Source organism: Macrotis lagotis, chromosome X (assembly GCF_037893015.1).
Source record: "Macrotis lagotis isolate mMagLag1 chromosome X, bilby.v1.9.chrom.fasta, whole genome shotgun sequence".
NCBI classification, from domain to species: Eukaryota; Metazoa; Chordata; class Mammalia; order Peramelemorphia; family Peramelidae; genus Macrotis; species Macrotis lagotis.
Genome location: NC_133666.1, coordinates 161,435,051 through 161,459,322, shown reverse-complemented (window position 1 = coordinate 161,459,322; position 24,272 = coordinate 161,435,051).

Genomic DNA, 24,272 nt, shown 5'->3' with positions numbered 1-24,272 from the left:
ACTGACTCAAGCAATGACTAAAAATACTGGGAAAATATCTCCATTAAACAGAAGGTTGGCATCAACTTCTCATTTTGCAATTATGCTGTTCACAATGTATAATGAAGACTTTTGAAATGAAAATCAGCAGAAAAGAAGTGATCTTTATGCAATCCTATAATATGAAAAAATGTTATATAACTATATACATAGGTTTCAATGTTTACTATATATTGTTATGCTTATATATGCATATATATGTAATTTACTACATGTTATAATCAACAATAGTCAATATTAAATAATAATTTATTAAGTTTCTACTGTATGTTAGAAATATTTTAAGCAGTGATGATACTAATAGAAGAAAAGAAAGACAATCCTTGTTTTCAAGGAGCTTAAAATCTAAAGAGGGAAGGCAGTATTCAAAAGGAAGTTAAAAAGAGTGAAAAAGGAAAAAGAAATTTAATGTGGAGTTATGGTGAAATCAGAAGTCCCAAAGTCATGGCAGGTAGGTGAGAAAGAATATGTCTAAGCTAAACTCCAACCTTAAGTGAAGGCTTTTTAAATTCATTTTTAAAAATTCATTGCTCCATTGTACAATCACAGGGACATCTTTTAGTGATGAAGTGAAATACTAAGGCTATTAAGCATCCTAAAGGATGATAAAGCTTTCTCTATAGTTTACTCCCTGGGTATAGTTCAGAGTAAGAAATTCAGATAGGTTATGAGGAGAATTATCATGAACTCATTTGATTCCTCCCTCAACTTTTTGAGTCATATACTACAGATGAAGAAACTGAGACTGAGGGATTAAATTGTTTCCATAAGATCCTGTAGCTAGTGGGTGTCAGAGGCAGAATTTGAACCCCAGGTTTTCCTATGAATACTTTTGCAATAATCATTTGATTTTGGGTAAGTCCCTCAGCCTCAGTTTCTTCATCCATAACATAAGGAGGTTGAAGTTGAAGGTCTCTTAAGATCCTTTCTTGCTTAAGTCTATGTACCTACAATCTTAAATTAGTTCCTTAATGGTGTGCATATATATATATATATATATATATATATATATATATATATGTAAAATTTCTTGATCTACTCTAGTATAGTTTTGGAGTCATGTGCTAATGTTAAATGGATAAAATTATGAATTTGCTCAAGGTTCATTTCATATATTTTACATCTGTGGTGCAAGCAATAAAAGTCATGCAGCTTCAAATATTCAATTTAGCTTAAAGAGAATTTAATTTTTATTATTAGTGGACCTTTTCTCATCCCCATCAATCCCTGTCTTATGTTTGTATGTTTAGCAGAGTTTACTGCTAAGAGTTCACTTAAAATACTCATTGATGACCTAATGCAGTTAATTTACAAGCAAGAGATGAACTGTATCAAGCATATATGGGTCAAAAATAATGTTTGAAAGGAATATTTAGTTGTTGTCATAGCCCCTAAAAGAATTTTTAAAGAACACTTCATATGGCTTTTTGGAGTAATTCAAGTATCAATCACTGGCAGGAGTGAATACTGTCTTTGAATACTAAACTGTTCAAAATTGACTCTAATTTTTCCTGTCTCCAAAGATAGGAAAAATGAAGCCCTAAATGGCTATATAGAAAGACCATCAGTGTAGTTACAAGAAAAAAAGTTACTTTCCAAAAATATATAAATTATATCTTTTTTGTCATTTTACTATAACCCAATCTTTTAGGATTAATAGTTTTCCAAAGCAGGTGGAATAGTTTTCCAAAGCCAGGTGATAACCTTGGCTTACTGTACTGTATAAAGCTTTTTATGAGTCAAAATTAATAACTTTTGGGATTCTAGATAAATTTACTCATTAATTTAATTATCAGAAACTTAAATTAGAGTTAAGAAACTAAGACAGTGGCACTCCTATTAGTATGAACTTTTCACAACTTTTATGGTTTCAGCTCTCCCTCTGCCATCCATGGTGCCAGTTTTTCTTCCTATGTATCCTAGGAATTAGCAAATCTCACAGAATGATACCACTATTTTTGGGGGGAAGGAATAGGAGAAAAGTTGGCAACCCAAACATTATTTGCAGATAAGTTAAATAATTTAAAGTTTTCATTGAAATTTTGCTTACAGGTAGGATATTATTAAGAAAAGATCCTGTGGTATTATGGAAAGAGACTATATTGTGAGTTTAGCACTTGCATTTAGTTCATTTGATTCTTTGCATATATATATATATATATATATATATATATATATATATATATATATATATATATATATATATATACATATACTATCTTGGTCAAGTCACTATATCTCTGTAGTTCTTAGATACCTCAAGTGAAAATTTGCGGATCAGACTTCCTAGTCTAATTTCCTAATTTTTTATTTTATTGTATTTGTATGAAACTAATTCTAAGTTTTGGTTATATTTTTCATTCTTCCCTCAAATTGCATGACAGCCCAGAGGAAATTGATGCTGGAAGGTTTAGAGAAAATTTAGCTGCTCTGTCCTAAGTCTTAGTGTGATTTGATTAATTCCACTTTTTTTTTGAATTACTGCATAAGAATAATCTCAAAAAAAGAGTAATCTCTACTGAGGAAAAATTGAGTTGCTTTGTCAACTCTTTAAAAATGAGTAATGATCTACTAGTGAGGAATATCCTTCCTATATGTCCGAAACATCAAAGGACATCGAGTCATAGTCACTATAGTTTCACTTTAGTGAACACTTACCAGAATAGACTCTGACACTCCAGCAAATTTGTTTGCCTAAGAGTTCGTTTGACTTTTCTATTAGATGCCATTTCTGTTCTACTTGTGACATTTTTTGTGAAGTTCTTGGATGGAGGATGTCACTTACTGAAGTTATTTACTAATTTATTGTATATCATTCCTCCTGGTGCTTTTTTAGTTTAGTGTTTGTCACTGCTGTTGTTGGTATAAATATGTTTATATTGGATTGCCTACCTCAACCCAGGCATGCATTTTGGCTCTAGAACCTCCTGGTATAAACCCCTCAGTCTTCTTGACTGGGTCTTCATTTAGGTCTCTCCCACTCACAGTGAGTTTTACACAAGATTTCTCCCTGTAAGAGACTGTTGAGTGTCTCAAGAAGGTCCTCTTGCCCATGTTCATCAATGGCATACTCACCTGGGTAGGCTCTCTGGATCTTCTCATCTGTTGCTTATATTTTGGCACTTCCTGAATCAATCTGTGTAAACACTAAGCCACTAATATCAACTTTGTGTGAGAGTACTAACCTGAGGAAGTAAACTTTTTTTACCTGCTGTCCCAGAGAACCAGAGCATTGTTTGACTAGTAATTAGAGAATGCCATGTGATTGGGAGTGAACCAGGTACTAAAAATGGTATTTAAGCTCTTGCATTCTGTAAAATAAATGGAGAACTTGCCATCTTTGTCTCCCACCTCTTCAACATTAGCCTGAGAATGTGAATACAGCTGAGTCAAGCAATAGGTTATGAGTAAAGATAAGTTAGTCAGCTGTCATATAACATTCCCCTAGACTCTCTCTCTTTCTCTCTCTCTCTCTCTCTCTCTCTCTCTCTCTCTCTCTCTCTCTCTCTCTCTCTCTCTCCCCCCACTATTTCACTTTATTATATCAGCTCCCATGTATTCAATCATTATCTCTATGCTGATGATTCACACATCTACTTATATATCTCTAAATTCTCTGCTGACCTCTAGTCTCACATTTCCAACTGCCCACTGGATAGCTTAACCTAGAAGTCCTATAACTGTGTTTTACTTAATGTATCTCAAAATGATCTTATTACTTTTCTCTCCAACCATACTCCTATATTTCCCTATTTCTATCCATCTTCTAGGTCCCCTAGATTTACAAGGTAAATATGGTAAACTCCTTATTATCTCTTAACAATGTTAATGTCCTAAATATGTATGTCATAAATATGGTCCCCTCTCTCTTCCAACAATGATATCAACTTAGTCCAGGGTCTCATCTCTTCATATTTGCCTTAGTCCTTGTTGGTCTCCTGGCTAGAACTCTATCCCTACTCTAAATCATCTTTCATTTAGTCATCAAAGTGACCTTCCTAAAGCTGTCTAACTAGTACTCACTTCTCCCCACTTAGTAAACTCAAGTCACTTGCTATCACTTCTTGATCACTTATAAAATCCTCACTTTAACTTTTGAAGCCTATCATAAACCTGCTTCTTCCACTTTTCTAATTTTTCTATATCATATTCCTCCTGCAAACCTGGACTCAGAAATGCAATGATTTACTCCACAAGGACAAGTCATCCCTCAAAACTTGGTATTTTTTTTATTTGGGGTTAAGTGACTTACCTAAGGTCAGAAATCTAGGTAATTATTAAATGTCTGAGGCTAAATTTCAACTCAGGTCCTCCTGACTCCAGGGCAGTGCTCCATACAATCTGCTACCTAGCTACTCCAACTGTAGGCATTTTCAATGTCTGCCTCTACTTCCTCATCTCCCTCATTCTTGCCTCTTGACTTCCATGCCTTTCTTCAAGTCCCAGCTAAAGCTCTATCTCTACAAGAAGTCTTTCCTAATACTCTTAATCCTGGTGCTTTTGTGATATTGGTTATTTCTTGATTATATATAGTTATTTGTATCTCATCATTTTCATAATATTTTTCCCTTAAATTATGAGCTCCTTGAGAACATGGAATTTTTTTTTCTTTATGTCTCTAAAGCTTAGCATAGTGCCTGGTATATAGCAACATTTATTAACCAACTGATTGATTAATGCAGCATAATAATGTTTTTTGTGCTTGTTCATTAAGGTACCCAGATATCTGTTCTTTCAAAGCTCTATGCTTCCATTTTGTTATTGCTAAACGTAAGCCTTTATATTTCTCCAGGTTAGATTCCATTTCATTAGAGACAAACCCGGTACTAGCCTATTATCTGTTGTGCACATTCTCTTTTCCATGGTTGTGTCATCTGAATGAAATTTTGATATGACATGTAGATGTTAGCATCTCCTCCAAATTTTCAGAAACTATTTCAATAGCTCCCTAGGATGAGGCAGAGGAGCGGGCCAAGGGAAGAAGTCTCAGTTGTGACTGTGAAGAGTTTTGGGATAAGAGAAAATGAGATGCTGCCTTCAAGTGAAATCTGCGGTCAGTGGGAGATGAGTAAAGAAAGGAGAAATTGTTCAAGTGAGACCAGATGTCCACCATAGCTAGATGGAGCAACAGCCACCAGAACTGCAAACAGAGTGACAGCAAGCAGATGGTAGTTGAATTCTTCCATTCATCCATCCACCCACTCCCATTTGCTGTCAGGCAAGCATCTGAATATGTCTTCACTTACCCCCCCCCCCCCACTTCTAGATTTGTGAAGAGGGACATTTTTCCCCCCAGAGCTTTTTACTCCCTTTCTTTCACAGTGCAATGACATTTTTCATTAAAATTTACATAATTTACATTTACATAAAAGGCTTATTCTCTAATGTTTTGTTTAATACTATAAATGCTGTTCAAGTATGCTAAATAGTGTTAATGTGGTAGTTCTTAAATAAATCGCAAAACTTTTCAGAATAAATGAGATAAGATTGAACTCCTTTCTTGATGGAAATTACTTAGGACTATATTTTATGAAACTCATATAAATTTTCACAATCAATATTAAGGCAAAACCTGAGGTTTTCTCTTATTTCTGAAAGACCATTTCATTTTAGTCTTCATTTAATTTTTATGAGAAAAAGAGAGGGAATGAGGAAAGAGAGAGAGAGAGAGAGAGAGAGAGAGAGAGAGAGAGAGAGAGAGAGAGAGAGAGATCTTGATCTATGAGGGCTTTGAATTTGTTTTTATTTTTACGGACATACACACATTCACACATGTTGATAAGGACTTTTAACTTTAAATATCTATCTAGTTTTGCTATTTTTAAGTCCACATCTTTCTATCTTTCCCAAAAGAATAGTATAAGAATTTTTATCAAATGTTTGCTAAAACATTCTTAATCTCTATTTACCTATTTTCTGTGTGTTGGTATATTCAGATTTACTAATCTATCAAACTTAGCAAAAAACATTGAAATGATCTTAGTTGACATGACCTGCTCTTAAGCAAACCATTATGGCCCTTTCTTTTTTTTTTTAAGAAAGAGTTTATTTATATATTTTGAGTTTTATAATATTTTCCCCATTCTTGCTTCCCTCCCCCTAACCCCCACAGAAGGAATTCTATTAGTCTTTACATTGTTTCCATGGTATATATTGATCTCATTTGAATGGGATGAGAGAGAACTCATATCCTTAAGGAAGAAAAATAAAGGATAAGAGATTGCAAAATTACATAGTAAGATAATGGTTTTTTTTTAATCCTACATTGAAGGTAATAGTCTTTGGTCTTTGTTCAAAGTCCACAATTCTTTCTCTGGATACAGATGGTATTCTCCATCACAGATAGCCCAAAATTGTCCCTGATTGTTGCACTGATGTAATGACCAAGTCCATCAAGGTTGATTGTCACCCTCATGTTGCTGTTAGGGTGTACAATGTTTTCCTGCTTCTGCTCATCTTGCTCAGCATCAATTCATGCAAATCCTTCCATGCTTCCCTGAATTCCCATCCCTCCTGGTTTCTAATAGAACAATAGTGTTCCACGACATACATATACCACAGTCTGTTAAATCATTCTCCAATTGAAGGACATTCATTGAATTTCCAATTCTTTGCCACCACAAATAGGGTTGCTATGAATATTTTTGTACAAGTGATATTTTTACCCCTTTTCATCATCCCTTCAGGGTATAGATCTAGTAGTAGTATTGATGGATCAGAGGATACACACATTTTTGTTGTCCTTTGGGCATAATTCCAAATTGCTCTCCGGAAAGGCTGGATGAGTTCATGCCTCCACCAACAATGTATTAGTGTCCCAGATTTCCCACATCCCTCCCAACATTGATCATGGTAATTTTTGGTCATATTGACCAATATAAGATGTATGAGGTGCTTTAATTTGCATTTCTTTAATAAGTAATGATTTAGAGTAATTTTTATATGGCTATGGATAGCTTTGATTTCCTCAGCTAGAAATTGCCTTTGCATATCCTTCGACTGTTTGTCAATTGAGGAATGGTTTAGTTTTTTGAAAATGTGTCTCAGTTCTCTGCATATTTTTGGAAATGAGTAGTTTATCAGAAATGATAGTTGTAAAAATTGTTTTCCAATTTATTACATTTCTTTTGATCTTGGTTACAGTGGTTTTGTCTGTGCAAAAGCTTTTTAATTTAATGTAATCAAAATTATCTAGTTTGTTTTTAATGACTTTCTTCATCTATTCCTTGGTCATAAACTGCTTCCCTTTTCATAGATCTGACAAGTTAACTACTCCTTGATCTTCTAGTTTGCTTATATTATTATTTTATGTCTAAATTCTGTATCCATTTTGATCTTATCTTGGTATAGGGTGTGAAGTGTTAGTCTAATCTAATTTTCTTCCATACTAACTTCCAATTTTCTCAATAGTTTTTAATTGAAGAGAGAGTTTTTATCCCAATAACTGGATATTTTGGGTTTGTCAACTAGCAGATTACTGTAATAATTTCCCGCTATGTCACCTAATCTATTCAACTGATCCACTGCTCTATTTCTTAGTCAAAACCAGACAGTTTTGGGGACTGATGCTTTACAATATAATTTTATATTTGGTGAGCCTAAGCCACCTTGTTTTGCACTTTTTTCATTCTTCACTTTTTATTTCACCATATAAATTTCTTTACAACTTTTTCTAACTTATTAAAGTAATGTTTTTTGGAATTTTGATTAGTAGGGCACTAAACATGTAATTTAGTTTTGGTAGAACTGTCATTTTTATTATATTAGCTAGAGCTATTTATGAACATTTGATGTTTGCTCAGTAATTTAAATATGATTTTATTTATTTGCAAAGTGTTTTCTAATTGTTCTCAAAAAGTGTTTGAGTTTGCTTTGGCAGGTAGACTCCCAGGTGTTTTACATTGTTTGAGGATTATATCATCCAGGATTTCTCTTTCTAGCTCTTTCTTTTGTATCTTGCTAGTCATATATAGAAATGTTGAGGATTTATGAGGGTTTATTTTATGTCCTGTGACTTTGCTAAAGTTGCTAATTATTTCTAGTAGGTTTTTAAATCATTTTTTGGCATTCTCTAGGTATGGCATCATATCATCTGCAAAGAGTGAGAGTTTTGTTTCTTCCTTCCCAATTCTAATTCATTCAATTTCTTTTTCTTCTCTTATTGCTGAAACTAACATTTCTGACTGAATAGTAGTGGTGATAATGGGTATCCCTGTTTTGCCCTTGATCGTATTGGGAATACCTCTAGCCCATCCCTGTTGCATATGATGCTTGTTGATGGTTTCAGATAGATAGCACTTATTATTCTGAGGAACAATCCATTTATTCCTACACTGTCTAGTGTTTTTAGTAGGAATGGGTAATTTATTTTGTCAAAAGCTTTTTCAGCATCTACTGATATAATCATATAATTTGTGACAAGTTTCATATTGATGAAACTAATTATACTAATAGTTTTCCTAATATTTGATCTTAATCTATTTTCCTAGTGATAACTTCTTGTAATCATTTGGCTAAGATTTTATTTAAGAGTTTTGTATCTGTATTCATCAAGGAGATAGTTCTATAATTTTCTTTCTCTGTTTTAACTCTTCCTGATTTAGGTATCAGAACCATGCTGGTGTCATAGAAATATTTAGACAGAGTTCTGTCTTCACTTATTTTTCCAAAGAGTTTATATAGAATTGGAACCAATTGTTCCTTAAATGTTTGAAAGAATTCACTTATGAATCCATCTGGCCCTGAAGATTTTTTCTTAGGGAGTTCAATAATGGCTTGTTGAATTTCTTTTTCCTGAGATGGGGTCGTTTAGGTTTTTAATTTCCTCTTCATTTAATCGGGGCATCTTATATTTTTGTAAATATTTGTCCATTTCACTTAGATTGTAAAATTTAGTCGCATAGAGTTGGGCAAAATAATTCTGAATTATGATTTTAATTTCCTCCTTGGTTGTGAGTTCACTTTTTACATTTCTGATACTAGCAATTTGGTTTTTTTCTTCCTTTTTTTTAAACAAAACGACAAAAGGATTATTAATTTCATTGTATGTTCATGAAACCTCTTCTTGGTTTTATTTAGTAGTACAATAGTTTTCTTGCTTTTGATTTTATTACATTCTCCTTTAATTTTTAGAATTCTAATTTTGTATTGAATTGGAGGTACTTAAGTCATTCATTCTCTAATTTTTTAGTTGTATATCTAGTTCATTGATTTCTTCTTTCTCTCATTTATTCATTTAAGCATTTAAAGATATAATATATCCCCTGACAGCCACCTTGAGTGTATCACATAGGTTTTGGTATGTCGTTTTTGTTATTATGTTTTTAACATTATATAGGATAAAATAATTACTTCTCTCTAGAATTTGTTGTTTGATCCATTCATTCTTTAAAATGAAGTTATTCATTTTCCAATTTGTTATGGGTCTATATCTCCCTGGCCCAATATTGCATATGGTTTTTATTGCAATATGATCTGAGAAAGCCTTTCTGCAGTTGATCATTAGGTTTTTATGCCCTTGTACATGGTCAATTTTTGGGTAAGTGCCATGTACTGTAGAAAAGAAAGTATATTCCTTTCTATCCCCATTCAGTTTCTTCCATGAGTCTATCATGTCTAGCTTTTCTAACAGTCTATTTACCTCCTTAATTCCTTCTTGTTTAGTTTATGTTTATATTTATTTAAATCTGAGAGCAGGAGGCTGAGGTCTCCCACTAGTAGAGTTTTGCTGTCTATGTCTTCATGTAGCTCTATCAACTTCCCCTCTAAGAATTTGGATGCTATACAATTAATAGTAGATATATTTAGTATTGAAATTACCTTATTGCCTATGATATCTTTTAGGAGGATAAAGTTTCCTTCCTTATCTCTTTTAACACTATCTATTTTTTCAGTTGCTTTGCTTGAGATAAGGATTGCTACCCTTGCTTTTTTCACTTCAGCTGAAGGAAAATATATTTTACTCCAACCTTTTACTTTTACTCTATATGTATCTCTTTTCTTCAAATGAGTTTCTTGTAAGCAGCATATTGTAGGATTCTGTTTTTTAATCCACTCTGCTATCTACTTACATTTTAAGCAATAGTTCATCACTTTCACATTCAAAGTTACAATTAGTAACTCTTTATTGCTCTCCATGCTATCTTCCTTCTGTTTGTAATTTCCCCTTTTTTCCTTTTATACATATTCCCCAATGTTTGGTTTCTGAACACTGCCACATTCAGTCTTTTTGCCTTCCTATATCAACACCTCTCCCCTTTCTTTCCCCTTTCCCTTTTACCCTTATTCCCTTTTTTCTGTTAGTTCCTCTTTTTCTCCCCCTTCCTGTCCCACCCTCGCCTTTTCCCCTTTTAATATTTGAATGGTAAGATAAGTTTCTTAACTTAACTGAGTGTGTCTAAGTTAACTTTAAGCCAAGTTTGATGAGATGAAGATATCCTCCTCCCTTCTTCCCTTCCAGTATATCTTTTGTACCTCTTGATGTAATGAGATTTACCACATTCAGTGTACTTCATCCTCCCATCTCCCTACTGTCTCCCTTTTTAATGAGGTATTAATTTCTTAATATTTTTTATTAAATATATTATTTGAGTTTTACAATTTTCCCAGTCTTACTTCCCTCCTCCCACCCCCCCCCCAAAGAAAGCATTCTGTCAGTCTTTACTTTGTTTCTATGTTTTACATTGATCCAAATTGAGTGTGATGAGTGAGGAATCATATCCTTAAGGAAGACACAAAAGACTAAGAGATAACAAGATCAGACAATAAGATATTTGCTTTTATTTCTAAATTAAAGGGAATAGTCCTTGAACTTTGTTCAAACTCCACAGCTGTTTATCTGGATACACATGGCACTCTCCATTGCAGACAGTCCAAAACTGTCCTTGATTGTTGCACTGATGGAATAAGGGAGTCCTTGATGATTGAACATCACCCCCATGTTGCTGTTAGGGTATATAGTGTTTTTCTGGTTCTGCTCATCTCACTCAGCATCAGTTCATGCAACCCCCTCCAGGCTTCCCTGAAATCCCCTCCCTCCTGGTTTCTAATAGAATAATAGTGTTCCATGGCATACATATACCACAGTTTGCTAAGCCATTTCTCAATCGAAGGACAAATACTTGATTTCCAGTTCTTTGCTCCCACAAACAGCGCTGCCAATAATATTTTTGTACAAGTGATGTTTTTACCATTTTTCATCATCTCTTCAGGGTACAGACCCAGTAGTGGTATTGCTGGGTCAAACGGTATGCTCATTTTTGTTGCCCTTTGTGTGTAGTTCCAAATTTCTGTCCAGAAAGGTTGGACAAGTTCACAGCTTCACCAACAGTGTAATAGTGTCCCAGATTTCCCACAATCATTCCAACAATGATCATTATCCTTTCGAGTCATATTGACCAGTCTGAGAGTTGTGAGGTGGTACCTCAGAGAAGCCTTAATTTGCATTTCTCTAGTAATTAATGATTTAGAGCAACTTTTCATATGACTATGGATTGTATTGATCTCCTCATCTGTAAATTGCTTTTGCATATCCTTTGACCATTTTTCAATTGGGGAATGGCTTTTTGTTTTAAATAATATGACTCAATTCTCTGTATATTTTAGAAATGAGCCCTTTGTTAGAATCATTAGTTGTAAATATTGGTTCCCAATTTACTCCATTTCTTTTGATCTTGGTTACTGTGGTTTTATCTGGGCAAAAGCTTTTTAATTTGATGTAATCGAAATCATCTAGTTGGGTTTTGGTGATGTTCTCCATCTCTTCCTTAGTCATAAACTGCTCCCCTTTCTATAGATCTGACAGGTAAACTAGTCCTTGATCTTCTAATTTGCTTATAGTATTGTTTTTTTATGTCTAAATCCTGTAACCATTTAGATATTATCTTGGTAAAAAATGTGAGGTGCTGGTCTAATATAAATTTCTTCAATACTAACTTCCAATTTTCCCAAGAGTTTTTATCAAGGAGAGAGTTTTTATCCCAATAGCTGGACTCTTTGGGTTCATCAAACAGCATATTATTATAATGATTTCCTGCTAATGCACCTTGTTTAGTCCACAGGTCCACCACTCTCTTTCTTAGCCAATACCAAACAGTTTTGATGAGTGATGTTTTATAATATAATTTTGATAAGATAGTGCTAAGCCCCCTTCTTTAGCACTTTTTTCATTAAATTCCTGGAAATTCTTGGGGACAGAGCCAAGATGGCGACATGAAGGGATGGAGTCTTAGGAGCTCTCTCATAAACTCATAAACTAAGGACTCTAACTAAACTTTCGAAACACAGAACCCACAGAGGGACCCAGTGAGGCAGTTCTCCTACTCCAGGTAACCTGGAAAAGAGCAGAAAGGCTCTGCTCCCCGGGGCCAGAGGGGCACCTGCCAGAGGGGTGGCCCGCCAGAGCCAAAGAACTTCAGCCTCCTGGAGGCAGCCCCAGGATGCTGGGAGCCTCAGCTCACAGCAGCGGGGGAGTCTCCTGAGCTGCACCCCGGGGAGCACCGGCACAAAGTGGGGGAACAGCTACCACGTGGAGCCTAGCCCTCAGGGCACACAGCCAGCAGCCTGGTCTTTCTGCAGCCTAGACCCAGAAACAGAAGCAGGTGGAGCATGTAAGCAGGAGCCCCCAGGGCATGAGCCCATTATGCTGAGGGAGGGGAGTGAAGAGAGACTGCTGAGCTCTGTCCTCTGCCCCTGGAACAGGACTCTGGAGCTCTGACCACATTCAGATCCTGATTGCAGTCTAGGCCCCCGTATAGAACAGCAGGCCCCCCCCCCCACCTCAGCCCCGTGGCAGAGGGTGGGCGCCTATGGTCATTCACAGACCAGGAGGGATGACAGAACTTCAGACACTGAGACCCTTGTGGGAGTGTCCCAAAAGCTCAGGAAGCACCCCTAAAAGACAGGTTTAGGCTGGGAAAATGAGCAAACAAAGAAACAAGAGGAAGACCACTGAGAAATATTTTGCAAATGAGCCCAAGAAGGATCAAAATACTCAGTCTGAAGATGAGGAAGCACAAGCTCCTGCATCTAAAGACTCCAAGAAAAACAGAAATTGGGCTCAGGCTATGATAGAGCTCAAAAAAGACTTTGAAAATCAAATGAGGGAGTTAGAAGAAAAACTGGGAAAAGAAAGGAGAGAGATGCAGGAAAAAGATGAAAATGAAGTCAGCAGCTTAGTCAAGGAAATCCAAAAAAATGCTGAAGAAAATAGCATGCTAAAAAACAGCTTAGGTCAAATGGATAAAACAGTTCAAAAAGTTATGGAGGAGAAGAATGATTTAAAAAGCAAAATTGGCCAGATGGAAAAAGAGATAAGAAAACTCTCTGAGGAGAATAAATCCTTCAGACAAAGAATAGAATTCAGGGAGATTGATGAATTTACCAGAAACCAGGAATCAATACTTCAAAACCAAAAAAAAAATGAAAAATTAGAAGAAAATGTGAAATATCTCATTGAAAAAAACAACTGATATGGAAAACAGACTTAGGAAAGATAATTTAAAAATTATTGGAATACCTGAAAGTTATGATCAGGAAAAGAGCCTTGACATCATTTTCAAAGAATTACTACAGGAAAATTGCCCTGATATTCTAGAAGCATAGGGCAAAATAGAAATGGAGAGAATCCACCGTTCCCCCCAAGAAAGAGATCCCAAAAAACCAACCCCCAGGAATATTATAGCCAAGTTCCAGAACTCCCAAGTCAAAGAGAAAATATTACAAGCAGCCAGAAGGACACAGTTCAAATATCATGGAGCTGAAGTCAGGATCACACAGCACTTAGCAGCAGCTACATTGGAAGCTCATAGGGCTTGGAATGCAATATACCGGAAGGCAAAAGAGCTTAGAATGCAGCCAAGAATGAACTACCCAGCAAGGCTGAATATCCTCTTCCAGGGAAAAATATGGACTTTCAATGAACCAGGGGAATTTCAAAGGTTCCTTTTGGAATGGCCAGAGCTGAACAGAAGGTTTGATCTTCAGATACAGGACTCAGGTGAAGCATGGAGATTGGAGGAGAGGGGGGAAATATGAGGGACTTAATGAGGATGAACTGCATGTATAGAAAAATGATACGGATAATATTCATATGAACCATCTCAGTTAATAGAGCAGGTAGAGGGAGCTTTTATAGTTGAAGCACAGGAGAAAGCTGAATTCGAAGATAAAATATGGTGTAAAAATGGAGTCAATAAGAAAAAAAGGGAAATGGAATGGGTGAAAGAAAAAGGAGAGGGGGAACAGTCCAAGCTATTTCACATAATAAGATTTTTTTTTATTACAATGAGCTATTGCAATGATATGGAAGGGGGGGAGGCAAGGGGAAATGAGGGAACCTTTGCTCTCATCAGAGATGCCTAGGAGAGGAAACAGCAAATATACTTAATGGGGTATAGACAACTGAAGTAAGAAGGAGGGGGGAACAGGGGGAAGGGGTGGGGATGTGAATAAACGAGGAGAGGATGGACCATGGGGGGACAGTGGTCAGATATAACACATTTTCTTTTTTTACTTCTTGCAAGGGGCTGGGATTGGATGGCCTGCCCAGGACCATAGGGCCAGGTGGATTTTGGGCCTAAGGGGTGGTATGGGGGCTCAGGGCTTCTTGACTCCAGGACCAGGGATCTGTCTGCTGTGCCACTCAGAAACCCTACAGCAGAGTCAGAGTGAAAGGAGAGAGAAAATATAGTACATGGTAGTGGAGAAATAAGAAAGGAGGGAGTTGTGATCAGCAATGGCAACATTGGAAAAATATGGAAGTAACTTTTGTGATGGACTTATCATAAAGAATGTGATCCACTCACTACAGAGTTGATGGTGTTGGAACAAAGACTGAAACACATTTTTTGTTATTATTTGGTGGAGGGTGCAGGGCAAGTGGGGCTGGGTGGCCTGCCTGGGGCCACATAGCAGGGTGATCTTTGGGTGTCTGGGGCCGGATTTGGACCTAGGTGCTCCTGGCTCAAGGTCCAATGCTCTGTCTGCCACCCAGCCACCCCTACTATTATTACTATTTTATTTTATTTTGGGCCTTTTTTTTTCTTCTTTTTGCTTTTTGCAGGGCAGTGGGGATCGGGTGGCTTGCATGTCACATGGCTGGGTGATTATTGAGTTTACGAGGCTGGATATGGACTCGGGTGCTCGTGGCTCCAGGGCTGGTGGTTCGTCCATTGCACCAGCTGGCCATACCTACAATTATTACTATTATTTTTTTTAATTTTAATTTTTTTTTCCCCCTTTACTTTTTTGTCCAAGCAAGTCTATCTATATTCATGGGGGGAGGGGTATTTTGTTTACTTGTAAACAAGTGTATTTTATTAATGTAAAGAAAAACATTTGTACAAAATGAGCATTAAAAAAATTAAAAATAAATAAATAAATAAATAAATAAATAAATAAATAAAAAAAATTAATTCCTGGAAATTCTTGACTTTTTATTTCTCCTTAGGAATTTACTTACATCTTTTTCTAACTCATTAAAGTAATTTTTTTGGAATTTTGGTTGGTAGGGCACTAAGCATGCAGTTTAGTTTTGGTAGAATTGTCATTTTTATTATATTAGCTTTACCTATCCATGAGCAGTTGATATTTGTCCAATTATTTAAATCTGATTTAATTTGTGTGAGAAGTGTTTTTTAATTGTTTTCAAAAAGTTTCTGAGTCTGTCTTGGCAAAAATACTCCCAGGTATTTTATGTTGTCTGAGGTTATTTTGAATGGGATTTCTCTTTCTAGTTCTTCCTGCTGTATCTTGATAGACATATATAGAAATTTTGAGGATTTATGAGGGTTTATTTTATAACCTGCAAGTTTACTAGAAATGCTAATTGTTTCTAGTAGTTTTTTGGATGATTTCTTGGAATTCTCTAGGTAGACCATCATGTCATCTGCAAAAATTGAGAGAGGTATTATTTTTAAATCATTCTGAGTCACAGAAAAGTCATGAATGTCCATCACTACTGGCTAAGTATATTTTCTCTAATAAAGTTACAATTATCAAGAGTTATGACAACTTTCTCCCAAGTGGGTATATAGAAAGTTTCATCTTATTGGATAGCAGTTTATTTTTCTACCTTTTTTTAAAACCTTTTCATGTGTCTCTTGAGCCTCCTGTTTGATGTTCAAATTTTTTATTTAACACTGGCCTTTCCATCAGCAATTATTGGAGGTCTCCCATTTCATTAAATGTCCATCTTTTCCCCTGCAAGAGAAGGCCCAGCTTTCCCTGGTAGTAGATTCCTGGCTGCATTCTAAGCTCCCTTGGTCTTTGGAATATCTCATTCCAGATGCTTTGATCTCTTAATGTTGATGTGGTTCGGTCCTGTGTAATTGTTATTTTGGCTCCTTGGTATTTAAAGTCTTCCTTTCTGGCTGCTTGCAGGATTTTCTATTTTATCTTATAGTTCTGGAATTTGGCCACAATATAGCTTGGTGTTTTCATTTTAGGAGCTCTCTGGAGTAGATGTATTCTTTCAATAACTATTTTGCCTTCTGGTTGCATGTTATTTCAGCATTTTCCATCACTATGTCCCTCAATATTAAGTCCAGGCTTCTTTTCTCTTCAGTGTTTTCAGGGAGGCCTATATTTCTCAGCTTGTCTCTTCTTGATCTTTTCTTCAGGTCAGTGCTGATGAGGTATTTTGTTTTCTTCTATTTTTTCAATCTTTTGGTTTAATAGGATCTTGTTGTCTCATGAAGTCATTAGTTTCCATCAATTTCATTCATTTTTTTAGAGAAGAATTTTCTTCATTTACCTTTTGTAATGCCTTTTCCAGTTGATCAGTTCTATTTTTGAAAGTTTTCCATGTGCTGAAGTGTAGTTTTGAGAGAATCTTTTTTTTTTGCATTTACCCAATTGAAGATCTGAGAGAGCCATTCTCATTTTCTATTTGTCCAACTGTATTTTCCAAGGATTTGTTTTCCTTTTGCAAGGCCTTAATTTTCTCTCCCAAAATGTCCAATTGATTTTTAAACACCTTCCTCATTACTTCAAGGAAGTCTTTTTTGAGCTGGAGAACAATTCACATTCTCCTCAAAAGTGCTATGTCTCTCTGGGTTAGAATCTATTTCTCCTAAGTATTTCTCCTTGGGACCCCTGTTTGCTGGCCTTTCTTCACAGTTCTAGGATATTTTGTTGGGGGGAAGGGTCTGGCTCTCAGAGGTTTGCTTTTGAAGATCATAGAGACTTTGTTCACTTGGCTTAGTGCTTCCAAGGGCTGACCAGTGGGGAGTGCTGGTTGTTTCCTCTGGAGTGTTTGGGGCTCTCAGCTGCTGGTTCTGAGTTGACCTTGAATGATGTGCTGAGCCCTGGGGGAGGGAGCTAATCTCTTTCTGTTGAGTGAACTCTGTAGCCCCACCTTAGCCTGAGGGGGTGGGGGGTTGTTTATTGTTTGTTCTGGGCAAAGGGCTCTCCTGAAAGTATGGTCCCTGCCCCAGCTGCTTGCTCTGAAACTCTCTGTACTGGAACTCACCCTCCTGTAGCTCCTCTCCCCCTGGCCAAAGAGTCCAAAGCTAAAATTGAATCTCACACTCACCACTCACCAAAGTCTCTATAGCTGAGGCTGGCCCTCTGGCTTCCCCCAGCTGCTGTCCCTGCACTGATCCTCTGCTTTCCTCTCCTGGTTCACCCATGGTCCTCTGAGACAGTCATAGTCTTCTCCTAGCTTCTCTTTCTGGGTTTTGTTGATCGAATTTCTGTTAAGAGGTTTCTTTCATGTAGTTTTTGAGGGGAAAGAGGAGCAATTAACATAGTGTCTGTCTTTTCTCTATCTTAGCCAGAAGTCCCCTGACCCTTTCTGATTATCAATTTATTTTCTAAAAAAATCACTAGATCTGGACTCATTTTATATGATGGTAAAAACTGTGCCCTCATTTTACAGATGAAGAAACTGAGAAAATTAAGTTTAAAAGAATTGCCCAGGGTTATACACTAGAGAATGTCTGAAGCCACATTTGAGCTCAGGTTTTTTCAGACTCTAGGTCCAGAGAGTCTTTACTCTGCACTACCCCAGTGCCCAATAAGATCTAACTCTCATAGAATAGCAATGCCAATGGAGCTCTCTAGGAGTACCATGAAAATATTGGAATCAGATCTGGTAATATTTCCTGACAATAGCAGGTAGAAAAATCTCTGTTTTTCAAATATAGATTACTAGGAATCTATAAGCATCTTGTTAGTTTAAACTGTGTTGCATCATTGGAAGAGGTTTGTTTATTACTTGGTGTCAGTTTCCTACAATTTTCTGTTTAGGTTTTCTTTTCTTTTTTAATTATATGTTTGCTAGTGAAGTTGACTGATTTGGGGCTCCTTTAGAGCAGGAACTGTCTTTTTTGCTTTTCTTTGTATCCTTGTGACCTAACATAGCTGTAATAAAGGAGATATTTAATAAATGCATATTTATACCTAGCTTTAATCAAAGTCAAACTAAGACCTGTTCTTACAGACCTTAGTTTAAAAAGGTCAAGGTTTCCCACTATATCCAGGACCATTCTTCTGTCATCCTTATCTATATCTTACCACTGGACCCAGATGTCTCTGGAGGAGAGAGTGAGGCTGGTGAATTTGCACAGCCCTCCCCTCATTTAGATATTATTCACTTAGCAGCTGTGACATCAGGTCCCTGATGTCATGGTCCTTTGAGAATGAAGTACAAAGAATTACACTCATGGTTTAAAAGAGAAGGATAGTTATAGATGTATACATTAAAATATAAAATAGTAATTATAATTTAATATAACCTAATTATTTATTATAATACAATATATTTATAATATTTTTATAAATGAATTTTAATTAATGGTAATTCTTTTACCAAATCAACTAACAGTATATTAAATGTGTTATTCTATGGAAAACTAATTTTTTATTGTTCAGTTATTCACACTTTATTTTCATGTTTCTCTAACTGAAAATTCTCAGCTTTTCAGATTTCTTCTTTAATTTTTTAAAGTGACTAGCTTATTTTTAGTATTCTAAATTGTATAGTTAAATATAATAAGCTTTTCTTTTTCCTGGTTTGCTAATGGTTGGTTTAGTTACTTATGTTTTCCTCTGTACTTTGTGCTGTAAGTTTTTTTATGTTTTCTTTAGCATGATTGTCTCTATGTTTTGTTCTCAACACAATCAAAGCTCATTATCTTTATTTGTTTCTATTTCTTTCATTTTAAATTTATTTATAATTTTATTGCTTTATGGTATCAAAAGGAATTTTTAATATTAATATTTTTATTATTGTTTGTGATTGTTTTCTGTCCTACTATGCAGTCAATTGTTGTAAAGAAACTTTTATGATAGGGATAGCTAGGTGGTACAGTGGATAGAGCACTGGCCTTGGAGTCAGGAGGTCCTGAGTTCAGATCTTATCTCAGACACTTAATAATTACCAAATGTGTGACCTTAGACAAGTCATTTATCCCCATTGCCTTGCAAAAACCAAAAAATAAAAGGAAAGAAGAAACTTTTTGATACTTGGAATATTTGTATTCTTTTGTATTTTAATTCCAAAGGTGCTGTGGGCCAATTAAATCTAGCATATTTAATAATCTCTCAACTATACTTATTCCTTATTATTTATCTTTCTGTTAGGTCTAGCCAGTCACAAGAAATCTTTATTAATATACACATATAAGCACATGCATAGACCTTCCTTTTGGGTACTGCTATCTGTTTTTCCTTCCTGTCTTAAGTCTTTTCATTGTCCTGGGTCAGTTTCTGAAACCAGTCACTTCTGTAATTTTATGCACTCAGATTGGGGTAAGAGGAAAGATTGGTTTGGGTAAATAAGTACTATATTGGTGGGCCCCTGGGGGTGGTTCTAATGGAAGACATAGATGAATAGTGGCCACAGTGTGGAGGAAGATACACTCCCCTCCTGTTCTAGGACAAAATCCTAGTTTTCCTGTGGTAATTATGATTCTGTTTTGGATACAAAGAGAGTGATACTATAGATCTGGTTAGAAAATACTTTAAGTTCTCTTGAAGACAAGATGCCTAAAATAGCTTTGATATAAGTAAGTGTAAAAATAAGTTCAAAATGATGAAATAAATTTGAAGAAGAGATCACTTTAATATAAAAATGGAATATAATATTCTAATGTAGATTTATAATCCATTTTATATTAAAGTAATAATTTTTCTCCTCATTCACAACAATAATAAAAGTAGTATTTCTTTATTATTTGCCTTGCTGAGAAATATGTTGAAAGTACTATTCGAGAAAGCATATAACAGAGAGGAGTGTGGATCATGTTGATTAAGTGACAAACTCCTATATCTATCAGTTGAGTTTTATCAACATTTAAAAATAATCCTGAGAAAAAATCAAGTGCTTTTCTTTATCCTGACAAGATCTCCTTCCTATGGACTTGTCAGTAGCATTGTATACAACACATCTTTGTAGAGAGCAAAAATGTGATTTAGGATTTTCCCTTCAGACTAGGAAAAACTTTGTATATCTTTTCGACAGAAGAAAAGGACAAAAAGTGATTGACAGTTTAGCTTAATTAATAATTTAAAAATAAGGAAATGTTGCATACATCAAAAGACTTAAGGAAGGATAGAGAACTTGAATGAATTTTTCCCAGGAAGTGAGAAATGACATAGATCTGTCAAAAAAAAATCACAGTTTAAATCACTGTTTACATGATGGACCATTATTTCATATATACCACTCCTCCAACTATACTTAAGAAATTAGATGAGATGAACCTTAGCAGGAGGAGACAAAAAACATCAGCATATTCTTTATTTCTTTTGTGGGACAAAGGAATTAAGTGACTTGCTCATGGTCACCCAGTTAGTAGGTATCTAGCATCTAATGCCAGATTTGAATTTAGGAACTCCTGACTCTTGGGCTCCTGCTCTATCCTCTGCAACATGTTCTTGTCCAAGGACTATTGTGGTCTATAACTGCTCCAGGGAAATCAGAAATGAAAACAAAATCCGTTTCTCATTCGTCTCCCTTTGAAGGATAGGGAGATCTGAAATTTCAGCAGAAAAGTCACATATGAAAGCATGTTGCAAGTCTAGGGGTTTGAGAATACATGCCTCTGATCAAAATCACTTTCTTTTTACCCCAATTGCTACAAGCATGGTCATGATCAGAGTGATTATCATCCTTAACAAGGTGACTTTGAGGGAGGTGAGAAAACCTGTTGAGAGTGAAGGTAAAAGTCTTGATATTTTGGGAATATTTGTATTCTTTTGTATTTTTGGATTCCTCTTCTTTAAAGAAATGGACCTGTGCTTTTCTGAGTAAGTCAGAGCCCTCTAAGGTCTTTGTTTCAAAGTAAAGGAACCATGTATCCGGACATTAGACAGTGAACTTGATGTTAAATAAGTTCAATCTTGTGTCAGATCCTTATTATCTGTGTATCTTGGGCATGTCATTTCTTTTTACCTCAAGAAAACTTACCCAAATTATCTAGATAGCTTGACAACTGATTTGAAATTTATATTCTTGATATGTCTGATGTAATAAGAGGCTTCCCAGGTCACATAGTATGAAATACAATAGAGACCCCAAGGCTGGTTCTATGTCCTCTACCAATTCCATTATCATAGTGATCAAGAGTTTTAAAAAATTCTTATTTTTGTTTTCATTCTTTATCTTCTCATTGGTTTTATTTATATGAGCATTTTTTCCTAATTACCTGTAAAGTCAAATTTTAACATTTATTTGAAATTTAAATTTTGAGTTTGAATTTGAGTTTTAAATTATTTCCCTCCTTCCCTCTCTTCCTAACTTCTCTTCTCCTGAGATGGTAAGCAGTTTGATATGCATTATATTTTTGCATTCATGTAAAGTATATTCCCATATTAGTTATTTTGTAAAAGAAGAAAACAACTCTTTAGTTCTTTTTCTGTAAGTGGATGGCATTTTCCATTTCATGTCTTTTAGAATTGTCTTCGATTATTTCATTGCTGAGAAGAGGTAAGTCTATCATAGATGATCATCACACAATGATGCTGTACAAGTGAAAAATGTTCTACTGGTTCTGCTCACTTCTTTTATTATAAGTTCATATAAGTCTTTTCAGGTTTTTCTCAAATTCACTTGCTCATCAATTCTTACTGAAAATTAATATTTTATTACATTTACATACCACAACTTGTTCAGCAATTCCTCAGCTGATAGGCATCCCCTAGTTTCCATTTCTTGCCACCACAGAAAGATATGCTATAAATATTCTTGTACATGCCAGTCTTTAGTCTATGTCATTTGTTTTTGTGATTTTGGAATGTAGACCTAAGTAATGGTATAGCTATATCAAAGGGAGGCACAGTTTTATCGACTTTTGCTCATAGTTTAACATGATTAAAAATATTCTTTTTCCTCTACTATTGATCTGGGCAATTTATATTTTTTCTGCATTTTGTTTAGATTGTCACATTTATTAGCAGATAATTGGTTAAATAGTTCCTATTTAAATTTTCTTTAAATTCTTTAAATCTTTTATTTAAATTCTTCCTTATCACTAAGGAATACTCCCTTTTCATTTTTGATGTTAATAATTTGATTTTCTTACTGTTAAAATTAATTAATTGAAATTAATTAATGTTTTATATATTTCATTTTTTCCATAAACCAGTTCTTAGTTTTATTTATTAGCTCTATAGTTTTTTACATACAATTATATTAATCTCTATTTTGATCACAGGGTTTCCAATTTAGTGCATAATTAGGTATTATTAATTTGTTCTTTTTCTAGACTTTGTAGGCATATGGCAAATTCATTGATTGGTTCTTTCTTTTCTTTTTTTAAGAAAGATTTTATTTATTTTGAGTTTTACAAATTTTGTCCCATTATTGCTTCCCTCCCCCCACCCCTCCAGAAGGCATTCTGTTGGTCTTCACATTGTTATACAAATCAATATTTTACATTGATCTCAGTAGAATGTGATGACAGAGAAATCATATCCTTAAAAGAAGAAAAATAAAGTATGAGATAGTAAAATTACATAATTATATAACTTCCCCCCCCCTAATTTGACTGTAGTAGTCTTTGGTCTTTGTTCAAAGTCCATAATTCTTTCTCTGGATATAGATGGTATTCTCCATTACAAATAGTGCAAAATTGTCCCTAGTTGTTGCACTGAAGGGATGAGCAAGTATATTAGTTCTTTCTATTTCATTGATTAAGTATTTAAAGACAAAAATTCCACCAAGTACTGCTTTGGTTGCAACTGTCAAATTTTGGTTTGTAGTATCATTGTTGTCAATATCATGGATGAAATTATTTATTCCTTCTGTGATTTGTTCTTTGAACACTCATTCTTTAAGATTAGATTGTTTAATGTCTTATTAATTTTTAATATATCTTTCCACTGCTTTTGTTGAAGGTAATTTTATTGCAATATGAAACAAAATATTCATTTAAGAATTTTCTACCTTTCTACATTTGATTATATTTTAATGCCCTAATAAATACATCATCTTTTTGTGGCTCCATATACCATTGGGAAAAAAGTTATATATTTTTTCTCTCCAACTTAGTTTCTATGTGTTACAAATATCATCTCTCTCTCTCTCTCTCTCTCTCTCTCTCTCTCTGTTTGAAAATTTACTTTTTTATTTTCATCAGGAAATCTTGATAGTCATCTATTGCTTTGAATAACCATTTATTTTCCTTGACGATTTATACTTAGGTTGATTGGGTAGATGATTCTTGATTGTAGTCCTATCTCTTTGCCTTACAAAGCATAATATTTAATGCCCTCTGATCCTTCCATGTTGATGTTGCTGGATCCTGTTGTAATGCTTTCTGCAGCTTTACAATATTTTAATAGTTTCTTTCTGAATGCTTGCAATATTTTCTCCTTGACTTGGGAGTTAGAAATTTGACTAGTTTTTATTTTGGGATCTCTTTCAGATGGTAATTGGTAGATTCTTTTGATATTTGTTTTTACCCCTGTTCTATGATTTCATGGCAGTTGCCTTTGATAATTTCCTGAAGTATGATATACAGATCTTTTATTTTAATCATGGTTTTCATGTAGTTCAATAATTACTAAATTGCCCCTCCTGGATCTATTTTCCAGGTCAATTAAATATTGAACATTTTCTACCTTTTTTATTCTTTTTTTTATTTACATTTATTTACATTACTCTTGGAGTAGAGGGAGCACTGGCTTATGGTTCTTGTGCAAGGTGCTAAAGGTTCTAGACAATTTTCTGGCACCCTACTGAGACTGAGGTGATAAAAAAGGTACTGTCACTGCACTGGAACCATGGT